This window comes from Ranitomeya variabilis, chromosome 4 (genome assembly GCF_051348905.1).
Source record: "Ranitomeya variabilis isolate aRanVar5 chromosome 4, aRanVar5.hap1, whole genome shotgun sequence".
Lineage (NCBI taxonomy): Eukaryota > Metazoa > Chordata > Amphibia > Anura > Dendrobatidae > Ranitomeya > Ranitomeya variabilis.
In genome coordinates this window covers 463027647-463050552 of record NC_135235.1, presented here as the reverse complement: position 1 = coordinate 463050552, position 22906 = coordinate 463027647, and the positions used below count along the sequence as shown (strand labels likewise).

Here is a 22906-nt window from a genome sequence, read left to right as displayed (position 1 = left end):
AAACCGATTTCAAAATGCTCGAGAAAATAACGCCCTAACATGCAGTAAAGGCTCAGTGTACATCCTCGTTAAACTGGAATATACAATGCTTAAAAAAAAAAAAATGTATGTAAGCATGGATGTTTTCATAAATAACAGAAGCAGGCATACTCACCTTTACATTACTCCTAAGGACCCAGTGCAGAATGCTTTGGAGGTATATGGCATCCACATATCATTAGGATGAATGAAGTCTGTCAATGGCTGTAGCGGTTAGGTGACTAGAAGAGTGTGTCACTGGAGAAACAACTGATAACATGCTCATCTACTCACTTCAAGTTTGTGATTGAATGGAAACAGGACCGCTGCAGCCAAAGAGTAGACAACGCTTCCGAAGCTAACACAGACCTCTGGAGCAGCATGTGGGAAGAGAGGCAAAGCGATTGTGCCTTCATTTATTTTGAAAACATCCATGCTCCAAATAAATGTCAGGGTTGGATAACCCATTTAATTATTGTTATTGTACTGCTCCATCATAACAGCAGAAAGAAAATGGACAGAAGTGCTGAATGCTTCACATGACGTCACCAGCATGTCCAGGATTCTGCTACGGTGTCCGTCGTTTTACATAACAGTCAGATCTGCAGTGGAAGCTCCAACATAGATGTGAAGGGTGTAAATTCCTGAAAATCAGTCTATAGATTGCTGAGATACACAGAAGTTCATGTCTTGTGCTGATAATCGTTGCATTACAGGATTGTTCACCCAGGACATTTTGTGAGTCTAGGGCCGGCGGCAGAACCCCTTTAGTAATGAGCTGGAGCGTTTGGTGTAATCTTGTAAGGGTCCATCGTTCTGCAGGAAGAGGCAAGGATTATGCATGTGCCTTCGTCACGGGACAATGAAAAAATATGCTAGTAACTTAGTGATGGCTATATGAAAGTTCCCAAAACAAGCAGCCAAATTGCTGATGTCAATCACAAGCGAGCCGTGGTCACATGTAATTCACACTATGGTCCAGGACTGTCGCATGACTCAAAAGGTCCTTTTGACATGTAGTGTTTACAACATTTTTTAAATCTCATCCCCATGCTTTCCCCCCCCAATTTTCCAATTTTTGTGGCAAAAATGTCAATTCTTTTGAGTGTTTTTATTGCAGTTTTTCCTCCATAAGATCCAAAATGGCTAAGCACTATAAAAAAAACTAAAGCATGTGTAGTTGAAGGTGTGGTTTTCTGGCCATAGTAAAAATGTTCTAGGCCCTTACAGATATGTAACATAATGATTGTTCACTGAACAATGCGGACTTACTGCATCCAATTCTATTGTGGAAATATCTGTTGCGGAATTGTTAGCGGACATGCTGAGACTGCGTAAACCTACAGCCCTTGTGAGTTTACGCAGCGTCAACTAGAAGCAGGACTGTGGAGTCGGTAAGCCAAACCTCCAACTCCACAATTTCCATGACACCAACTCCCTCATACCAGGGCTGTGGAGTCGGTAAGCCAAACATCCGACTCCTCATTTCCATGACACCGACTCCACCAAAATGGGCTCTGACTCCACAGATATGACTAGAAGCACAGAGGTTGTAAGATTTCTATAAATCCTATCCACTGTGCTTGTACTGTACAGCGCCGCTTTTTGAGCGCAGCAAAAATATGCTGTGTCCAAAACACTGCATTTCTTGATCGTGGGTACGTACCGTTTCAGGTAAACTTAATGTGACCATCTCCAAGCTTTTGAATGCCCATGTCCAATTGTTCAATGTTTCAGTACTTTTTGCACAACTTGTTCTCTATTAAGGAGCTTAAAGGGGTTGTCCACTACTAGGACAACCCCTTCTTAAACTAAATGTTATGCCCCGATAAAATAAAAAAGCCTATACTCACCTTCTTCCATGCCGACTCCGTTCCAGTGGTGTCGACACGCACGGTCCCAGGGCTTTGATGCAGTGGAATGACATGCGGTGCCCGGCACCCAATCAGTGCTGGCGGCACTGTCTCCACTGTCGGACAAACTGAACATGAAGAGGAACCCGGCCTGCAGCGGATCCCTGGCTTCCTCTTAATTTTCAGGTCATATAAAGAAGATAGTGACAACAGCGCTAATTGGGCAACGGCGTCACTTGTCACAACACTGTATCACAGCCCTGGGGAGAGCAAGTGACGACAATGAGGGAATGACACTGACATGGGAGGCAAGTATAGGCCCTATTTTATCAGGACCAAACATTTAGTTTAAAGGGAACCTGTCACCCCGTTTTTTGAAGATGAGCTAAAAATAGCGTTAAATAGGGGCAGAGCTGGGCGTTACATTAGTGTCTTTGTGTGCCTTTATTACCCACCTATGCTGCCGAAATACCTTTGTAAAGTCGCCGTTTTCTGCTGTCACTCACACTGGTCTGGTCATATGGGCGTGGTGACAGCGCTGTTTCTCCCCCAGAATCCTGCTCATCATTACGTTGGTGGCGTGCGCATGTCCAAAAGGCTAATCCACTGCCCAGGTGATTAAAAACAGCGCGATCTTCGCTATTCAGCCGTTTACCGGTGGGCGCGGCCATCATTCCTGTGGCCGCGCGTGCGCAGATGTAGCGCTCTGCTGCCCGGGGCTTCAGGAAAATGGCCGCGGGATTCCGCGCGTGCGCAGCTGGAGATCGCGGCGGCCATTTTCCTGAAGCCCCGGGCAGCAGAGCGCTCCATCTGCGCACGCGCGGCCACAGGAAAGATGGCCGTGCCCACCGGTAAACGGCTGAATAGCGAAGATCGCGCTGTTTTTCATCACCTGGGCAGTGGATTAGCCTTTTGGACATGCGCACACCACTACGCCACCAACGTAATGATGAGCAGGATTCTGGGGGAGAAACAGCGCTGTCACCACGCCCATATGACCAGACCAGCGTGAGTGACAGCAGAAAACGGCGACTTTACAAAGGTATTTCGGCATCATAGGTGGGTAATAAAGGCACACAAAGACACTAATGTAACGCCCAGCTCTGTCCCTATTTAACGCTATTTTTAGCTCATCTTCAAAAAACGGGGTGACAGGTTCCCTTTAAGAGGTTGTTCTTAGTAAAGGACAACCGTTTTAATGGCAAAATTCACCAGAGGTGTTTGCTCCATGAATCGCCCAACAAATTTCAGGGTTCAATTAGAATTGGTATTAAACAGTCCCTCTCATCATACTGCTCACATTTTGACATCATATGACCAAGACGCCACCCAGCAACTGATCAACAGAACCTCGCATATGGCGAAGCTTCAAGCAGGATGTTCTCAGATGGAAGTGGCCATTGAGCCTAGCGTGTCACAGAGTCATCAGGAGAGTAACAGAGATTGAACCAGTCCCAGAGATTGTGAGCCCCAATGGGGACAGTGATGATCACGTCTGTAGAGTGCTGTGGAATTAATGGCGCAATATAAGCGTGTGTAATACACTGTATGCAGAACTATTAGGCAAGTTGTATTTTAGAGTATCATTCTTATTATTGATCAACAACTATGTTCTCAATCAAGCCAAAAGACTCATAAATATCAAAGCTTAATATTTTTGGAAGTTAGAGTTTATTTTTAGATTTGGCTATCTTAGGAGGATATCTGTTTGTGCAGGTAACTGTTACTGTGCAAAATTATTAGGCAACTTAATAAAAACCAAATATATTCCCATCTCACTTGTTTATTTTCACCAGGTAAACCAATATAACTGCACAAAATTTAGAAATAAACATTTCTGACATGCAAAAACAAAACCCCAAAAAAATTAGTGACCAATATAGCCACCTTTCTTTATGATGACACTTAGCCTTCCATCCATAGATTGTCAGTTGCTTGATCTGTTTATGATCAACATTGCGTGCAGCAGCCACCACAGCCTCCCAGACACTGTTCCGAGAGGTGTACTGTTTTCCCTCCCTGTAGATCTCACATTTTATGAGGGACCACAGGTTCCCTATGGGGTTCAGATCACGTGAACAAGGGGGCCATGCCATATTTTTTCTTCTTTGAGACCTTTACTGGCCAGCCACTCTGTGGAGTAGTTGGAGGCATGTGATGGAGCATTGTCCTGCATGAAAATCATGTCTTTCTTGAACGATACCGACATCTTCCTGTACTACTGCTTTAAGAGGTTGTCTTCCAGAAACTGGCAGTAGGTCTGGGAGTTGAGCTTCACTCTATCCTCAACCCGAAAAGGTCCCACAAGTTCATCTTTGATGTTACCAGCCCAAACCAGTACCCCACCTCCACCTTGCTGGCTTCTGAGTCGGAGTGGAGCTCTCTGCCCTTTACTGATCCAGCCTCTGGCCCATCCATCTGGCCCATCAAGAGTGACTCTCATTTCATCAGTCCATAAAACCTTTGAAAAGTCAGTCTTAAGATATTTCTTGGCCCAGTCTTGACGTTTTATCTTATGCTTCTTGTTCAAAGGTGGTCGTTTTTCAGCTCTCCTTAACCTAGGCCATTTCCCTGAGTATCGCACACCTTCTGCTTTTTGCTACTCCAGTAACGTTGCAGCTCTGAAATATGGCAAAACTGGTGGAAAATGGCATCTTGGCAGCGTCACGATTGATTTTCCTCAATTCGTGGGCAGTTATTTTGCACCTTTCTTGCCCAACACGCTTTTTGCGACCCTGTTGGCTATTTGCCATGAAACGCTTGATTGTTCGGTGATCATGCTTCAAACGTTTGGCAATTTCAAGACTGCTGTATCCCTCTGCAAGACATCTCACAATTTTCAGAGCCCATCAAATCTCTCTTCTGACCCATTTTGCCAAAGGAAAGGAAGTTGCCTAATAATTAAGCACAACTTATATAGGGTTTTGATGTCATTAGACAACACCCCTCCTCATTACAGAGATGCACATCACCTGATTTACTTAATTGGTAGTTGGCTCTCAAGCCTGAACAGCTTGGCGTAGGACAACATGTATAAAAAGTATCATGTGATCAAAATACATCTTGCCTAATAATTCTGCACACAGTGTAATAAAAAAAGGAAAAGAAGTGGACGTCCTTTGTCCACATCCACACTGATTACCTCATCATTGTGAACAATGCTGTTCAGAACCGAATGATGACACATAAATCCAGGCACATTTAAGGGAGGCGAGAGGCAGCCAAGTGTCATGTTAGACCATTTGAAATCATTTATATCTACATGGTCTGCATGCTAGACGACTTGCAAGGGTACCTGACCACACCACCAGGCACAAGCATCATTGTCTTGCTGGATGAGGGACCAGCTGGCCTCAGTGCTGTTCACTGATGAATGTCGACTCACGCCAAGCAGAAATGATGGCCACCAACGATGTTGGAAAAGTCAAGGAGTGCGCTATGCATGAGCCACTGTTGTCATACAAACTTTTGGTGGTGGTGGTGTTACAATGAGGGCAGCGTTGTCTAGTCAATACAGAACTGCCCTACACTTTGAATGTTACCGAGACAAGCCCCCTACTACTTGAATAATTATTCCAGTCATTGTTCCTCTGCATGAACAACACAGGCTTAATTTCATCTTCATGGATGAGAATGCTCCAGCTTGAGGAATGGCTGCTGGAAACTGGGGTACCTCAAATGGCATGACCACCACTTTCTAAAGACCTGAATCCCATAGAAAGCCTATGGAATCAGCCAAGTCTCAGTGTAGAGCAGTGTCCCCAACCCGTGGCTCGCTGTCCCATGAACTGTGGCTCACGGCTGTCTGTCAGCTTGGTACATTAGCTCCAGTTCTAGCAAACAGGTATGAAGAGCAAATCTGAAAATGGTGAATTTTGTGAGCAGCCCTGCACAGAAGAGCAGATCTGGACGCACATATACTGGTCTTAGGGGTTTTGAAATGATTTAAGTATGGTACGCTGGAGACAAGATGATACCACCTGTCAGAGGAGATGTTTGAAGCTGGATGTGACAGTGTCTTGGGAGTGCTTCAGGGTGGATAAAAATCAATGTTTTTTTAAAAAAATCAAAAAAATCGGATTTTTTTGATTTAAATCGGATTTTTTTTATTTAAATCGGATTTTTTTCAATAAACTGCTTTTTGAGGAAAATATTTTACCATCCAAAGGTTCTTCCATCATGAGATAAAGCTGAGTTGTTTAACTCAGTAGAATAAAGGCTGTATATGTGTAACATTCACAATGCCATGCTCTTCCAGAGGTTTCTGTAGGATGCTGACTATCCAACAAGTTTGGGCATGTCAACTGAATGGAAAAAGAAACTAAACCAAAAGTGAAACCAAGCTAGAAGTGTGGAATTAAAGGGGCAGTATGAACAAAATGTGGAGGCTATTAATAGTTTATACAATTAAGAAATGCTGCTTTTAAACACCTACCTATTGCCATATAGTAAAACAAAAAAGATTTTTACTTACTTTGGGGTCCCCCCCTCACCCTGGCGTTAGATCGTTGCCCCTAGTTTCATCCGTGTAACTATGGGCGCACATGCGCACTGCTCTCACTTCTCATTTTAATCGTGATTTATATTAAAAAAAACCTTTTGATTTAAATCAGTGATTTAAATCATGATTAAAATCATGATTTAAATCGATCCGATTTAAATAGAAAAAAATCTTTTGATTTAAATCGTGATTTAAATCATGATTTAAATCGGCGTGATTTAAATCAATCCACCCTGGAGTGCTTTATAGGAGAATACTGAATGGGGGTATTGTGGGAACCCCTGGATGTTAGTATACTGCTTTGGTGTGATTTTTGTGGAAAAGCTTTGGTTAACCATTATGCCTGTAATGGGGGCTTTTGTTGCCACTATTGTTAGGGGGGCAGGAGTTGAACGTGGCTGACCCTTTCTCAGAGCTGAATGTGGCTCTAGAGGTCAGAAACGTTGGGGACCTCTGGTGTAGAGGCTCGCAACTCTGTACCTAGAACTAGTGATGAGCGAATATACTCGTTACTTGAGATTTCCTGAGCACGCTCGGGTGTCCTCCGAGTATTTTTTAGTGCTCGGAGATTTCGTTTTTTTCGCCGCAGCTGAATGATTTACAGCTACTAGCCTGCTTGATTACATGTGGGGATTCCCTAGCAACCAGGCAACCCCCACATGTACTTAGCCTGGCTAATAGCTGTAAATCATTCAGCTGAGGCGATGAAAACAATCTCCCAATTTAGGACACCCGAGCGTGCTTGGGAAATCTCGAGTAACGAGTATATTCACTTATCAGTACCTAGAACCTCAAGGGCCGCCATTCAAGAAGAGTGGGATGCCATGCCTCAACAGACAATTAACTCCACATAACAGCATGAGACGATGTTGTCAAGCTGTAATTGATGCTCAAGGCCACATGACAAGTTATTGAGCCATTGACATTTTGGGGGCTATACCCACCACTGTTGTTAGCTTTAGTTTTGAATAAAATAGTTTGAGATGCAGAAACCACCATTGCATGCTTCTACTTAAAATGCCAGACTTTCATGATAAAATATCACTGTCACAGTAGAGTGAACTTTTTACATTTTCCGTAAATTTTGCCCAAAAACCAAATATCCTTAACTTTGTGAGTAATGTATAAAAAAAAATTGAATCAACCTCCTTTTCCCACTAAAAGTAATAACAAAATACACATATATGGTATCTCCATGTCTATAAAAGTCCGATCCATCAATATATAAAATTACTGTAACTTGATTGGTAAATTCCATGACGAGAGAAAAAAAAATGTAAGTGTCAGAACGGCAGGGTGTTTTTGGCAGGTGCAATACTGCAAAAAAAATGTAATGAGACGATCAAGCTACATCTGTACCCCAAAATGGGATCAGTAAAAACATCAGCCCTGGGAGCAATAAAAAACAAGCCCTCACCCAGCCCCGTCAATCAGGAACAGCGACATTTGTTTATTTTTAATTTTATTTTTTTTTATGAATTTCTGAAGTTATCACATTAAACAAAAAAAAACAAAAACAAAAAACGATGTACCTATTTAGTATCGCCATAGATAAGACTGTCCTGAAGAATATTACCAAGTAATTTTAACCGTAAAATAAAATCGCAAAATTGTGTGGGGTTTTTTTTGCAATTTTTCCCGCTTTCCAGTACATCACAGGGCAAAAGAACAATTCGTCCTGCAAAAAAAAATCCAGTCATCTGTCTATGTCAACGGAACAATAAAAAAAGTTCCTTGGAAGAAGGAAAGGAAAAAAACGAAATGCAAAATCGCCTTCTCAGGAAGAGGTTAAAAGCGCTACGTGTGAACAAACCCAAATCCAGCAGCGACGACGCTGACAATCACTAGGCAAGATATGGCAATGTGCATGATGTGGGGCCACACAGCTGACAAGACCTAGTCCTCCCATGCTACGCCTGTCCACCACCTAGTCCTCCCATGCTGGCAGTGGTCCTGGCCCCACTGGCTATAGTGAGAGGCTCTGAGGCAGCTCAGTGATAACCTGTGTGTGCTTGTGGCGTGAGGAGGGCTTCTCCGGCTCCAGTCAGACACACACACGCACTAGGTGCTGTGCAGCCATACACAGCTCTGCAGAGACCTGCCTACGGAGCGCCCAGAGCTGCAACACTGCCATTACACGGCTCTGAGGAGAGTGCGGCCATGTCTGCAGGTAAACGGGTGGCTGCTCGGCAGTCCCCGCTCCATGACGTGTTGTGTGCTAGTTCCATCCATGTGGTGCAGCCGCACTCCCGCCCTGCACTGCAGTAGCCGCTACACACTTTATTTATTCAGATTTATTAATATTCTTATTATTAGTCGCTTCTCTCTCGTTTTGGCGCCTTCCTTACTAGCGCCTTTTTCTCCCCCTCGTGCTCGCGCTTCTGCAGCGCGCTCCCCGGGCGGTGACAAGATGGCGCTGGGAGCTGCGCTGGCGGCTCAGGGGGTTACAGTTGTTTTGCGCGGTTATTAGGGCGCGTTGGGAGCGCAGACTGAGCTCAGCGGCTGCTCGGGCTTTTGCGGCGCCAGACGGTTCGGGTGTCAGAGCGTGGGACGCCCCGGGAGCCTCACCTGGGGCAGAGGCAATCTCCGTCACTGACTCCTGTCCGTTCACTGCTATCCCGCCTCCGCCTCTCCCTCCCCGCCGGGGCCGCCATCTTGTATTCCAGCCCCGGCCCTGCCCAGTGCGCATGCTCTGCCCACAGACCTAAATGGCTGCGTCGTGCCGCCATGTTAGGTGTGGCAGAGCTGCTCGGCACTCACTGGCAGTTCGGACTCGAAGCGTCCGGGAGTCATGAGTGTGGCGCTGCTGTTGTCATCTGCCCCGACCATACTGTTACTTTCTTTTCTGGCATAGCTAGCAAGTTGAAAATGGGGCAAAGATGATCCATTAACCTCTTTACCCCCCCGGGGACAATTTTCCGTTTTTGTGTTTCCATTTTTCGCTCTCCTTCCCAGAGCAGTAGCTGTTTTCCATCAGTGTGGCCATGTTTTTGCTGGACAAGTTGTAAATTTGAACAACACAATTGATTTTACCATAGAATGTACTGGGAAATAGGGAAAAAAAAATAAAAGTGCAGTGAAATTGCAAATATAGTGGAATTTCACTACCATGTTCACTAAATGCTAAGCCCTGCCATTATGATTCTCCAGGTCATTCCGAGTTTGCAGATACCAAACATGGCTAGATTCGTATTTCGTTAACACCCAATGAGTTGCTGTGTCCGTCATTGGATGCCTCCCTCCGGTGCGGGATCGGTGATGAGCACATTGATCAGCTGTCATGTGCCCTTAATAGCCGCGGGTGGAATTGCGATCCACCCAAGGCTGTTAACATTCTAAATCTCTGACACCGACATTTAACATGCACGCGCCGGAGGCGTGTCGCAAACCACACCCATCGGCATCCTTGTCATATGACCGCGGGTCACCAATGGGCTGGCATGACAACCCAGGATCTGCAGGAGACCCCTGTGGTTGTCATAGCAAGCAGGGGTGTCAAACTGCATTCCTTGATGGCCTCAAACCATGCGTGTTTTCAAGATTTCCTTCTCATTGCACAAGGTGCTGGAATCATTCTGTGCAGGTGATTAAATGATCACCTGTGCAATCAGGGCCGGACTGGCCATAGGGCACTTCTGGCAAATGCCAGAAGGGCCGGTGCCAGTGGTGGGCCGCTCAATCCGCCGCCCCCGCCGTCGCATTCAACTATACCGGCGTATAGACGCCGGTACAGTTGAATGCAATGATGGAGGAGAGCGTCTACAGACGCTCCTCTCCCATCATTCCCCGCTCTGCCTCTGACACTGCGGGTGCGCGATGACGTCATATCATCGCGCACCTGCTGTGTCCCGGGCAGACTGCAGCTGCTGAGACAGGAGCAGGAACCAGGAAGCAACGCTGGGCACGAGGAGAGGTGAGGAGAGTTTTTTTTTTTTTTCTGGACTGTGGGGCCATTCTCGGAGGAGGTGAGGGGAGGAAGAGAAGAGATGTGGGCTGTATATAGTTCTCTGTGGGCTGTGCTCTGTGCTGTATACTGCTGTGGGCTGTATATAGTTCTCTGTGGGCTGTGCTCTGTGCTGTATACTACTGTGTGCTGTATATAGTTCTCTGTGGGCTGTGCTGTATATAGTACTCTGTGGGCTGTGCTGTATATAGTACTCTGTGGGCTGTGCTGTATATAGTACTCTGTGGGCTGTGCTGTATATAGTACTCTGTGGGCTGTGCTGTATATAGTACTCTGTGGGCTGTGCTGTATATAGTACTCTCTGGGCTGTGCTGTATATAGTACTCTCTGGGCTGTGCTTTATATAGTACTCTGGGCTGTGCTGTATATAGTACTCTGGGCGGTGCTTTATATAGTTCTCTGTGGGCTGTGCTGTATATAGTTCTCTGTGGGCTGTGCTGTATATAGTTCTCTGTGGGCTGTGCTGTATATATTACTTTGTGGGCTGTGCTGTATATAGTACTCTCTGGGCTGTGCTGTATATCAGAGGTCCCCAACCGCCGGTCCGCGGACCAGGACCGGGCCGTTGGGGTTTTTCAGCCGGTCCGCGGCGCCCCTGTTCAGCGGTCACGTGGGACCGCTCATTAGAGAAATGAATAGGCTGCTCCACCTCCCATAGGGGCGGAGCCGCATAATTCATTTCTCTAATGAAGCGGTGCCGGTGACCGCTGACAGAGGAAGAGGCTGCGGCACCGACGACCAGCTGTCCGGGGAAGGAGCGGGACGCCGGGAGCAGGTAAGTATCGCATATTCACCTATCCTCGTTCCACACGCCGGGCGCTGTCTCCATCTTCCCGGCGTCTCTCTCTCCTCACTGACTGTTCAGGCAGAGGGGGCGATGACGCATATAGTGTGCGCGCCGCCCTCTGCCTGATCAGTCAGTGCGGAGAGACGCCGGGAAGATGGCGCCGAGGAGCTGCAAGCAAGACAGGTGAGTATGTGTTTTATTATTTTTATTGCAGCAGCAGCAGCAGCTATGGGGCAATAATGGACGGTGCAGAGCACTATATGGCACAGCTATGGGGCAATAATGGACGGTGCAGAGCACTATATGGCACAGCTATGGGGCAATGGTGCAGAGCACTATATGGCACAGCTATGGGGCAATGGTGCAGAGCACTATATGGCACAGCTATGGGGCAATGGTGCAGAGCACTATATGGCACAGCTATGGGGCAATGGTGCAGAGCATTATATGGCACAGCTATGGGGCAATGGTGCAGAGCACTATATGGCACAGCTATGGGGCAATGGTGCAGAGCATTATATGGCACAGCTATGGGGCAATGGTGCAGAGCATTATATGGCACAGCTATGGGGCAACGGTGCAGAGCACTATATGGCACAGCTATGGGGCAACAGTGCAGAGCACTATATGGCACAGCTATGGGGCAACAGTGCAGAGCACTATATGGCACAGCTATGGGGCAACGGTGCAGAGCACTATATGGCACAGCTATGGGGCAATTATGAACCGTGCAGAGCACTATATGGCACAGCTATGGGGCAATTATGAACGGTGCAGAGCACTGTATGGCACAGCTATGGGGCAATAATAAACGATGCAGAGCACTGTATGGCACAGCTATGGGGCAATAATGGTGCAGAGCACTATATGGCACAGCTATGGGGCAATAATGGTGCAGAGCACTATATGGCACAGCTATGGGGCAATAATGGTGCAGAGCACCAGGGAAACAAGCATGGTGCTCCCACTCATTCTGAACCTATGGTAAGTTGAATCACATTCTCATTATAAATGTCATAATTATATGATAAGTATGCACTAAGCTCCATCCCTCCATAACCCCACCCCCATATGACCAAAGCCCCGACCCTGCCCCGCCCCCACCGGGCCATGGAAAACTGGTCTTGCTTAAAGCCGGTCCCTGGTGCAAAAAAGGTTGGGGACCTCTGCTGTATATAGTACTCTGTGGGCTGTGCTGTATATAGTATTCTGTGGGCTGTGCTGTGTATAGTACTCTGTGGGCTGTGCTGTATATAGTACTCTGTGGGCTGTGCTGTATATAGTACTCTCTGGGCTGTGCTGTATATAGTACTCTCTGGGCTGTGCTGTATATAGTACTCTCTGGGCTGTGCTGTATATAGTACTCTCTGGGCTGTGCTTTATATAGTACTCTGGGCTGTGCTGTATATAGTACTCTGGGCTGTGCTTTATATAGTTCTCTGTGGGCTGTGCTGTATATAGTTCTCTGTGGGCTGTGCTGTATATAGTTCTCTGTGGGCTGTGCTGTATATATTACTTTGTGGGCTGTGCTGTATATATTACTCTGTGGGCTGTGCTGTATACTACTGTGTGGACTGTGCTGTATACTTCTACGTGGGCTGTGCTGTATACTACTGTGTGGTCTGTGCTGTATACTACTGTGTGGTCTGTGCTGAATACTGCTGTGTGGGCTGTGTTATCTACTACGCGAGCTGTGCTATAGTATGCAGGCTGTGCTGTATACTATGCGGTTTGTGCTATATAATATGCGGGCTTTGCTATATACTATGGGGAGTATATTATATTCTATGGGGGAGGCCATGTTATGTACTATGTGGCTGTGTTATATACTATTGTGGGGGTATATTATATTCTATGGGGGAGGCTGCGTTATATACTATGGGGGGCTGCATTATATTCTATGGGGGGCTACATTATATATTATGGGGAGGTGGGCTGTATTATATTCTATGGGGGTTACATACTCTGGGGTGGCTGCATTATACTCTGTGGGGTGGCTGCATTATACTCTGGGGTGGCTGCATTATACTCTGGGGTGGCTGCATTATACTCTGGGGTGGCTGCATTATACTCTGGGGTGGCTGCATTATACTATATGTGGGCTGCATTATACTGTATCGAGGACTATGGGGAATACGTTATACTATATGAAGAACTATGGGGTGCATTATACTATGGGAAGTGAATTGTACTACATGGATGACTGTGGCGGTGCATTATACTATATGGAGCACTATGAGGATTGTATTATGCTATATGGAGGACTATGAGGATTGTATTATGCTATATGGAGGACTATGAGGAGTGTATTATACTATGTGGAGGACTGAGCAGTGTATTTTAATATATGGAGGACTATAGGGAGTGTATTATACTATATGGAGGACTATGGAGCACATTATAATATATGGAGGACTATGGGGTGTATTTTACTAAACAAGTAAAATGCTGCATATTCGGATTGTTTTTGCTGGAACAAAAAGCCTTGTTGTCAGCAGCACATTGCCAGTGTAAACTGTAGATGTGCTGCTGAAAACATGATACTGTATGGTGATCTGTTAGTGATCTATTAGTGATCGTTCTGTCTCATCATTATTCCTCAGCTGGTGGAAAGAGGCCGGGAAACAAGCGTTGAACAACTTCAGTATTGTCGATCAAACTCGTTTAGCGGCCTGAACTCAGCGCACGTAAATACAACAGAAAGGCTTCTGTGTGATGTGCAATATGTTAGCATTTGGGGACCCATTTTAAACTTTGCCTAGGGCCCCACTTTGCCTAAAACCGGCCCTGCCTACAAGTGTACAAAGATATTATACAGTCACCATGTGACAAGTGGGCCTGTGTCACTTCAAATGCCAGGGCTGAATTTTAGTCCCAGTCCGGCCCTGTGTGCAATACAAGGAAATCCGGAAAACATGACCTGTTTGCAGCCCTTGAGGAATGCAGTTTGACACCGCTGATAGCAAGTGAGCATTTCTGCTGCATAGAGCAGAGCTGCAGCCCTGCTCTATGCAGCACAAGCGATCGGATGATCGCAGCTTCTAATCTCCCATGGAGACGAGTGAAGCAAGTAAAAGTTATCACCATTTTCAGAATCACCCGATCTATCAATATATAAAAATAATCCGATTGGTAAACTGCGTAATGTGAAAAAAAAATCAAAATGCCAGAATTACGTTTTTTTGGTCCCCGCAACATTGCATTAAAAATGTAATAACGATCAAAAGGTCGTATCTACACCAATAAAAACTTCAGCTCGACACGTAAAACATAAGCCCTCACCCAGCCCCACATCACAAAAAATGAAGACACTATGGGTGTCAGAAAATGTCAATTTTTGCTTTTTTGACAAAATTTGGATTTTTTTTTTCACCACTTAAATAAAAAAGAACCTAGACATGTTTGGTGTCTATGAATTCGTAATAGTATAGAAAATGTTCAGCACAGCCTAGAGGGGGAGGTGCATAGATATAGGTTCCCAAACCTTAATACGTGAAAAATTTACAACTAGCACACTCCAACAGCTGTGATGCAAAATGGGTAATTTAATATACATATAGTAGTCACAAACGTTTCGGTCTGCAAAGGACCTTCATCAGTGTGCTAAATATAGCGAGAGTGGTATATATGGTGGTAGAACCCCGGTAAGGATTATTTAATTTGCATCAAGTCTGAGAATACAATGGGTTAACTTGAAAGGATATACTGAGAGCAGTGCTGTGCGGCAGGTCAGTCCAGCCAGTGGGAGAGAGAGAGGCGCACAGATACACGGTGTCCACCGCAAGTAGAGGAGTGGTGGACACCATGTATCTGTGCGCCTCTCTCCCACTGTCTCCCAGTGCACCCTACACGCGTCGACTGGCTTTTTAAAGGCCTCATACACACCCTCACTGGTACATGCTTCTTGCACCTCTTCAGGTACCTCTATCACACACTTGAAGAGCGAAGTCTCATTCTCTTCATGGACGGACGGCTCCCGTTTTGCCTCGAACATTTCCATCAAGACATCTGTAACGACCGGGTGACTGTCTTGTTCTGCTTTTAGTGCCAACTCTTCTGCACAAGCCTTCGCCAAGATGGGCATTGGCATATCCGCCTCATTACCACTCTGGTACTGCTGCTGGGGAACTACGGATCATCTCTTCACTGGTACTTATGCTTAGAGACACTTCTTCTTGCACTTTACTTGGTCCTAGGACCTCTTAGGATATGTATTGGTATTTACCCCGTCTCATTGACGTTTACTTTCCAGTACGGTTGATCTGTACCCTATTTGATGTGTTCTTGTTAAGTGATTTGCACTGTGTATTATTCTTGTCAGTTTCTCCATTTTAATACCTCTTGTTATAATTTGAATAAACTAATTGACAGTAGTTTTTGATATTTTGGTACTATGTCCTTTTTTCGTGGTTTCAATTAAGTTCTTGGGACATATGGTGAGGATTTCTCACTTAGTTGGTAATCATATTAATCATATTACATGGACTTTGTTTTCTTTGGCACTGAAGAGGGCAACTACTCTTTGTATGCTAGTTAGAGACATGCAGCTCCATCTCACAGCTGCCCCTGACCTGCTCATTTTCACTCTCTATAAAATCTGGCTAGACCTTCTCATCCCTGACTGGGAAGGTTTTGCTTGCTGAAGTTGAAGTTCGTAGTTGCTGCTGGAGATTATTGTCTGCTGTTTTTGGGTGTATGCTTTCTCCATTATCCTATTTCCATTTGGTTTGTACCATCCTATTCTTCCCTTTATTCCTTGCTAACCTTGGTGAGTGTTTTTGTACCTTTTTTTATCCCTATTTGTCTTACGTGTAATTACACTAACATCTGGGGGAAGGAGAGGAGGAGGGGACAGCTTAGGACATTAACAGGAGCATAGTAAGGTCAGAGACTCGGGCCTCTCTATCTTTAAGAGTATCCCCAAGACAGGGATAATTAGAGTTCCAGTTCCATGGACAGTTTGAGGCCCCCCTTCTTTACTGATGACCGTCACAGCCTGACACCGACTAATCCACCTATTTCCCCAGCTATTCCCCGGTCTTTCCTCTCTGTCAATCCCTTTACTGGCTCCCCATTGCCCAGAGACTCAAGTTCAAAACCCTAACCTTGGCATACAAAGCCATCCACAACCTGTCTCCTCCATATATCTGTGAACAAGTCTCTCTGTAAGTAACCTCCGATCCTCACAAGATCTCCTTCTCTACTCCCCTCTTATCTCCTCCTCCCACAATCACATACAAGATTTCTCCCGTGCTTCCCCCCTACTCTAGAACTCTCTTCCCCAACATATCAGACTCTTGCCTACTGTGGAATCCTTCAAAAGGAAAAGGAAGACCTACCTCTTCCAGCAAGCCTACATCCTGTAGTAACCCTCGTTCCACCATACCGGTGCACGACCAGCTCTACCCTCACCTACTGTATCCTCACCCATCTCCTGTAGCCCTCGCCCTCGCTGGCAGGGTCCTCTCTCCTCCTGTACCAGTCGGTGACTCTTTTGTTCAGGACTATTTTACTTGTTTTTTGTTATGTATACCCCTTTTCACATGTAAAGTGCCATGGAATAAATGGCCCTATAATAATAATAACTCTGTTCTGAATAGGGAAGATTTTATAAACTAGATTGTCACTGGTGTGTTATGAGTTTTAGCAATGAAGACCTGAGTTTTTCTTAAATACATGCCTCATATCATATCTTACACAAGCCCCACTTCTTATTTCCATCCCTGTATCTCTGCACTTTGTAAGATCATATATATAACGTTTTATATGATTTCATGTTTAAGAGAATCTCTCGGCAGAATTTCACCTCCAGCATGTAAAGCTTTCAAAGATAAATCCAGCAGTATATTTACGTGGCCAATCCATTCTGTTACTGAGAAATCAGTATGCAAATCAGGTTGAAGATCTATGGTAGATCTGAAGGCTCGGTCGCTCTCGCTCTATTTCCCGCCCAGCACCACCTACTTCTGCTTGTATGACTTCTCTTTTGCCTGAAGTCACACAGCATAGTTGTCAGTCAAGCAGGAGGAGGGGACACTGGGAAAGGAATAGAGCTGGAGTGACAGAGGCTTCAGGTCCACAGCCTCATTTGCATAACAATGTAAATACAAATTTTTCAGGAAAGGAGGAAAACGCTGGCCTTGTAAAGGTATTTATGGACTGGTCTTTGAAGGAACTACATGCAAATATAAATAGTTTGGTGGTGAATCCTGGTGACAGATTACCTTTAACTCTAGATTGTTTATTTTTGCCTTAAAACCGGAAAGCCCCTGTCCATGTCTTTAGTTTGCTTTAAAAAAAACAAATTGTGATTTACTCACCCTCCCCAGGTCCAGCACAGAGTCTCTGACACTTCTCTCATTGTCTGTTATTGTCTGCAGTATCACATCAACAGCCCTACAGCTAATCGGTGAGCTCAGCGGGATTGAGTGACATCAGCGCTGCAGACACAGGGAGCAGTGACGGAGGAACAGCTTGATCATATTATGATATGGATTGTCCCTCTTTTCTATATACATTTCCTACAACAGAGAATTGATGTAAAATAATGGGTTATATAATTGCTTTAATACCAATAAAGATGATTTGGCGCCTTTCTCTGTTATTAATTTGTAGATTGAGTGATTAGTCTCAGATTAGCAGATCTGTGCGCTTTGTATTCAGGTGGTGTCTGCACACAGAGTGCTTTCATGTTCTCTGTACAAAGGCACTTTGTCCTGGCAAATATAGCAGCCAAAAGCCAGGCATTTTCCCGTCTTGCTATGCACTCCAGGCTTTTGATTAGGAGTTTTAGGTATGAACAGAAATGTCTGAAGAACTAAGACTTAACTAAGGAAATCTTTGATTAAATCTGACATGTAAAAACATAACTGTACGACATCTAATCTTAGCAGCTGATAGACAAGGTATGTGTGTGGTCAGTAGAAATCTTTCTTTTCTCTTTGTTTAATGCATATATATGAACCATTCACAACATGTATTACACCATAATCACTGTCCTTTATGCTAAGTACACACAGGCTAAAATAATAATAGTATGCCCCTTGTGAATTGTCTTCTTGCTGAAGTCTTAAGGTATGTGAACACGTCAGGATTTCTTGCAGAAATTTTCCTGCAAAAACCGGACATTTCTGCCAGAAATCCGCATGCGTTTTTTTTGCGTTTTTTACTTGTTTTTTGTGCGTTTTTTTCCAAATGCATAGAATTGCGGGAAAAACGCGGAAAATCCGCAAAATTAATGAACATGCTGCTTTTTTTACCGTGTTGCTTTTTTTTCACGGAAAAAAACGCACCATGGGCACAAAACATGCAGAATGCATTCTAAATGATAGGATGCATAATGTATGCGTTTTTAATGAGTTTTTATAGCGTTTTTATCGCGAAAAAACGCCAAAAAACCTGAACGTGTGCACATACCCTTAAAGTATGACCACAGATGGGCTCTTCACCTTTCATTGTCTAATTCCAGTTTTCTAATATTTGCACCGACATAGACAGTAAAAGTTAGAGTTTTGCTTCTGGTGATTTACCGTATATACTCGAGTATAAGCCGACCCGAGTATAAGCCAAGACCCCTAATTTTGCCGCAAAAAACTGGGAAAACTTATTGACTCGAGTATAAGCCTAGGGTGGTAAATGCAGCAGCTACTGGTAAATTACAAAAATAAAAATAGATACCAATAAAAGTAAAATTGATTGAGACATCAGTAGGTTAAATGTTTTTGAATATCCATATTGAATCAGGAACCCCATGTAATGCTCCATACAGTTCATGATGGCCCCATAAGATACTCCATAATAAAGTATGCCCCACATAATGCACAAAGGTTAATGATGGCCCCACAAGATGCTCCATAGAATAATATGCCCCATATGCTGCTCGATAAAGGTTGATGGCCCTATAAGATGCTCCATAGAATAATATGCCCCATATGCTGCTTCATAAAGGTTGATGGCCCCATATGATGCTCCATAGCATAATATGCCCCATATGCTGCTCCATAAAGGTTGATGGCCCCATGATGTGACAGCAGCTGCTCCGCCGACCCCCCTGGGACAATGAATCGAGTATAAACCGAGAGGGGCACTTTCAGTCTCAAAAAATGGGCTGAAAATCTCGGCTTATACTCGAGTATTTACGGTAATTGGTATCACAAAATTAATAATTACCACAGTAATTTCTCCTTTGTGGGATTCAAGACATATCCTTTCAGGATGCCTTGCAGACTGTCTCTAATTCATCATTTGCGGTATTTTTTACATAACTTTTTTTGTCTTGTGGAATTAGTTGCTGTTTTGGGCTCCAAATTCTTCCAAATAGCACACACAATTCATTAATTTGGCACAAAATAAAAAAATAATCTTTTTTTCTGTCTTGAAATGTGTTTGCTACTTATTACAGGCAAAAGATGCTAAAAGTAAGACTCAGTTACTATACTGAACTGGGTGCAAACAAAAAAAAAGCACAAAAAACACAAACCTAGACCAAAAAAAAGGTACAAATGCGATGATGAGGTTTGAGAAACAATTGTCTAATTCAGTTATTGGTTGTCTTCTTTTCTAAATTGACATTTTGTGACCCGACCCCAATATTTGTGATATGCCTTTGAGGTGTATAGCTTCAGTTTGTTATGGTATGGAATGTCCATCTTTTTATGTACACTATTAATATAAACGTGAATAAAAGAAGAAAATTGGTACTACAGTGAGAATGTTAGTTTGGCCCAAAAATCACAATCCTACACATAATCAGGTGACGTACTGGGAACTTTCCAGGTCTTCTTCTAATCCAAAGCTCTCGATAAACAATTACATTTGCCAAAAGTGACCTAACTTTAGTATTGCACCTCGTTTGTATGAGATCTTCAATGCTCATAAATCCATTCCCTTTTGAGAGTAACTCAAAATGGTTGAATAAACTGATATGTCCTTAAAGTTTTTTCTTTGCCTTTTTTAATAAAAATCATACTTACATTGCCTATTGCCCACCAGTCTTGGCCGATATGTGACCGCTCCACCCAAGAATGTAGGGTTATCCAGTCCAAGAAAAGTCTTCATACACACTATGTAGCTACAGATTTTTGAATCCTTATAGTGTTCATACAAAATGCTGTCAAGATTTCGGCCACATGCCAACTAGACGTACTTGGCATCGATCTATACAAGTCAAGTTGAATGAGGCTGAACATGTCTAGTTGGAATATGGCCAGAAGTATGCAAATCGCATACTTGTGGTCTAGTGACTGCAACAAAAGAGAATCCAAACAGCGTGTAGTACACACGCTGTAAAGATTCAAAAGTCTGCAGAGTGAATGCAGACGTCTATCCGAAGTCCAATGTACTGTAATACCAAAGTACTACCTTGTATTCTACCACCGATCAAGCAATTCAGGTTTAAGCTCGCTACTGGTTTAGAAAAAAAATCCTTAAAAAACAGTTTTAAAAATCCAAGAAAAAAGTAAAAGTCCAAATTGCACCTTTTTTTCAATAGTTATATGAAAAATCTCCACAAATAAACATATGGTATCATTACGTTTAAACTACTAAAATATCCCTCATGAAAAATGTCAAAACAAAATGTCAGAAATGCTATTATTTTTTTATCATGCAGATTTTTATTTTGCAAGAAACTCGGATGAGAAACTCAGATGAGTCTCGCACGTCAATACCCGGCACTCAGGAGCGGAGCGTGTGGCTCCATGTATTGCTATGCGGCCGCACGCTCCGATCCGAGTCCGGGTGCAGTGTCTGGTATTGGCGTGCGAGACTCATCCGAGTTTCTCACATGTGAGTATGAGCCCTTAGTCCGGCATCACACTAGCGAGTTTTACGGACGTATGAGCGCCGAAAATACGACCGTAAAATACGCATTACACACGGCTCAATTAATCTCTATGGGGCTGCTCCTATCAGCCGTATATTACGCATCTGTAATATACGGTATTGTACGGGCGTAGAAAATCGCAGCATGCTGCGTTTGTCAGCGTATTGCGCAAAAAATACACCAATGCAAGTCTATGGGGGCGCGCAAAATACGGAATGCATACGGACCATGCGTGTGACTTGCGAGAAATACGCTACACTCTGGCAGGTGCCAGGAAATGTCCCAAGCCCTCAATCAGGAAGCTGAGACATGCTAATTAGCTGAAAAAGCCAGACCGTCAACCCGGAAGTCTGCTGCACGCCTCCACGGAGTGAGAATCAGCATGGCTACCATCATCAATGTGGACATGCTAATTATTTTGGTGCAAGAAAGGCCAGTCATTTGGGACCAGAGAGATCCCAACTATGCCAACAGGGCCCAAAAAGAGGCAGCATGGAGGAGTATATGTGGGTCCCTATTCCCACATTATGACCAGCAGCCACGTGAGGCACAGAGACAAATAAGTAAGTACACTCATGTTTGTAATTTTTTTTTATGTGAAACAGCAGTACCTAACTGCTTTGAAGTATTTATCCTCAAATTGATATTTATTTCATATATTAATTTCTCTAACACCATTAAGCCCATGGTGCAGTACATGAGAAATGGGTTAAATACTTGGTTCTTACAGATGTCCCTTACAGTGTTGAACAGAAAAAATACATACTGGTATAGAGGGTAGCGGACTCTGTCCTTGTAGCCTTACATTCTAATATGTTGTATTTTTCAACATTAATATTAAAGATATGAAACAAATGCAGCTTCCTAGGCTACACTAAAATCTGTGTATTCAATTACACCTTGTGTGACCACTGTGCATAATGGCGTAATATTTTACTCTATTTTGTTGCAGTAGATGATGTGATGACAAGATGGTGGAGCATCCGCAATCAATACAGGAGGGAAGAGGCAGCAGCGTGACAGGAGTGGGTCAGGCACATCTCCTGAAAAAAAAAAAAACATATATTATGATCGCTTGACTTTCTTGAATCCCAGTATGGACCTCAGACCGTAAGTACAAACCTCACAACACATTTTCCACATATGTTTATAATGGTCAGACATTTATGTTTTTTTATTTTCCTACATACTTTCATAACAGAACACAGTCTAACCTCACTGAGAGGGAGACTGGGTCGGATTCTGAGGTGTTCATAGACCCAGTTGGGGAAGGAGGAGAGTTGGCTGGTCCATCCTCAGATGCGTCATGCTCAGTCCCTCCAGGATCCTCGTTTACCACCCATCCAGCTCCAGCAGCACCTGGCCAAGATGATGCCCCACCAACAACATGAGCAGCAGCAGCAGCACAAGCAAACCAGGATGATCCTGCCAACAGCAGCAGCCCTACTGTTGCCCTAGAGCGCTCACCACAGGCTGCAGTGATGTTACAGCGTGCTCGTCGCAGAAGAGAGCTCCTACAAAGTAGGATAAATGTTGATGCTGGGGTGTTGAACTACCTTGCAAGGGTTACTGAGGATTATGGTGAGGAGGGCTTTACGAGGAGCCTGGCCCGGTACTTACGTCCCATAGAGCGTGAGGTGAGGCTTCGTGTGAGAGGGAGCATTCAAATTCTTATTGATGCATGCACCCCCACAAATGGCCCATATGAGCTTATGGAGTCTATTGAGAGTTGGCAGATGTCATCACGTAATCTCCTGCGGCTGCAAAGATGTCAACAGGTGCATGCTCAACAGGGATTTGAAGCACCCCCTCCACGTGAGCCTACACCTCAACCCCTACCCACACCAAACCCACCATGGCAACCTCAGTACCATATGCCAGACTACCATCAACCTTCCCAATATGGCCACTTGTCCAGACCCAGTGCTCGAGGCTGGTCCTAACCTGGGTTTGCACGACA

At 44.4% G+C, this 22906-nt stretch overlaps 1 protein-coding gene across 2 annotated transcripts in view; it reads right to left on the bottom strand.

Moving 5' to 3' along the window:
- Positions 1 to 9051, bottom strand: part of PCIF1 (phosphorylated CTD interacting factor 1) — a 128862-nt gene extending 119811 nt beyond the window's left edge. The window contains exon 1 of one of the 2 annotated variants that reach the window (XM_077251689.1): positions 8941 to 9051. The gene's annotated coding sequence lies outside the window, so the exon portion shown is untranslated. Of the gene's footprint in view, positions 1 to 154; positions 174 to 8940 lie in introns of those variants that run through there. The other variant, XM_077251690.1, reaches the window with a different exon arrangement.
- Positions 9052 to 22906: the final 13855 nt, after the last annotated feature.